Genomic DNA, 2,008 nt, shown 5'->3' with positions numbered 1-2,008 from the left:
TGGAGAGAATGTGCACAAATGACCAGTCTTCCATCTGTAACGCTGTGTTGTGCCACGAATACTATTGAGGAGATGAGGATCCGTTCTTATAGCTATAAGGATGGAGTAACTAATCTCCCACCATGGCATCATGGGTTCAGTGGCAGACATGGAGGTGACGTACCAGACAACAAGGCGTCTACAACCGAGCACTCAAATAAAGCACTCCGTCGTCAGGCCACAAGTGGCCCATCGGGACCATCCGACCGCCTTGTAATTCTCAGCTGAGGATGCGGATAGGAGGGGCGTGTGGTGTGGTGAGCACACCGCTCTCCCGATCGTTACGATGGTTTTCTTTGACCAGAGCCGCTACTATTCGGTCGAGTAGCTCCTCAATTGGCATCACGAGGCTGAGTGCACCCCGAAAAATGGCAACAGCGCATGGCGACCGAGATGGTCACCCGTCCAAGTGCCGACTATGCCCGACAGCGCTTAACTTCGGTGATCTGACGGGAACCGGTGTATCCACTACAGCAAGGCCGTTGCCTCTACAACTAAGGATATTCTGCATTCAGCATCGATTTTATAATTACACTGACAGAAAAACTGAATGTAAATGTAACTTCATACTCCTACACACCATGTAAATGATTAGATTCGCAATGCTCTGTGACAGGTAAAACGGCAACCAGTGTGAATTAGTGTTGTACGACTTTGCTGATGTTACCAGGCCTGGTATAGTATATTTTTGCATCCCTCCTGGAAGGCGGTGCGTGGGTCTCCTCCCGTAAACTGAAGGGTAGGCCGAATGTAGGAAGTGAGTAGGAACAGGAAAAGGTGAAATGCTTGGTACTGCAATTAGGTTATAACTCTTTTACTTAACTTTGCGTACAGATGAGCACGTAGGTGCGAAGCCATTCATCCATCAAATCTAACAGCAACTAGTAGTTGAACCGACTATCATTGAAGTAACTGAAGTGACACAGTCTGTAATTGCTAGCCCCCTATGAAGTAGAAACAATGTTGCTAGGTCGTCTCTTCGGAATCAAATGGGCTGAATCCGGAGGGGAGCTCGCTGATCTCCACAGCGCCGCTAGAGGGTGTCTGTCGTAGTGCCAACCTAAGAACTTGCGCCTACACTGTGGCATCGTAGCTATCGATACCACATCCATCCCCCCCTGAAACAACGCACCGTCGTTGAGTATGACTTCCGACGGCACGTGCAGGGACCCAGGGGCGGCCATCGGAGCACGATAAACTCATGCTGGTGCTCTTCGAACTACGCTTGTACACAGCAAGCAGAGTGACACGTTACAGTGTTCTGCTGTTAGATGCCACCGCGTGAGGAAAAACGAAGTGCATTTAGGGGTGGACATGGTATCCAAGGATAGACGCATACTTGTGTTGATCCATTGGGCCTTCCAGAATGGCAAAATCACTAGAGAATGCCGCAAAAACATTCCCAAGGCTATAACGCTTCTCCTGCGGCCTGGAAGCTTCCGACGATTGTAGCAGGTTGTTTGCCTCACACGTTTCACGTCGTACACGCCAACGCCCATCTGTCATTTGAAAATTCCACCTGTCGCCGTTCAATGGGCGTCCAACTGCAGTATTCGCGTGTAAATCCCAACCTTCGACATCGATCAGTCAGCATGGGTGCGTGAAGCATGCGCCTACAGCGGAGGTCCACACGCAGCAACGTTCACTGAACGGTCGTTGTTGGTAGCCCCTTGGTCTATTCTCGGTACACATCTACGTAGCCATCATTCCCCCGTGTCATCGAAGTACTGCGGTGCACCACAGTTGCTCTTGCGCGGGTTTTGGAGAGTACCATTTAGCTACACACGCTATATTTTAATCTAAATCTACATGGGTACTCGGCAATTCACACTTAAGTGCCTGGCAGAGGGTTAATCGAACCATTTCCATACTACTTCTCTACCATTCCACACTCGAATGGCGCGTGGGAAAAAGGAACACCTAAATCTTTCCGTTCGAGCTCTCATTTCTCTTATTTTATTATGATGAT

General features: G+C 49.3%; 1 pseudogene; it reads right to left on the bottom strand.

Moving 5' to 3' along the window:
• Nucleotides 1-408: 408 nt before the first annotated feature.
• LOC126253866 (5S ribosomal RNA) lies at nucleotides 409-526 on the bottom strand (annotated as a pseudogene).
• Between the last annotated feature and the right edge of the window lie 1,482 nt (nucleotides 527-2,008).

This window comes from Schistocerca nitens, chromosome 4 (genome assembly GCF_023898315.1).
Source record: "Schistocerca nitens isolate TAMUIC-IGC-003100 chromosome 4, iqSchNite1.1, whole genome shotgun sequence".
NCBI classification, from domain to species: Eukaryota; Metazoa; Arthropoda; class Insecta; order Orthoptera; family Acrididae; genus Schistocerca; species Schistocerca nitens.
The sequence above is the reverse complement of the archived record's forward strand: the minus strand, read 5'-3'. Positions and strand labels throughout refer to the sequence as shown.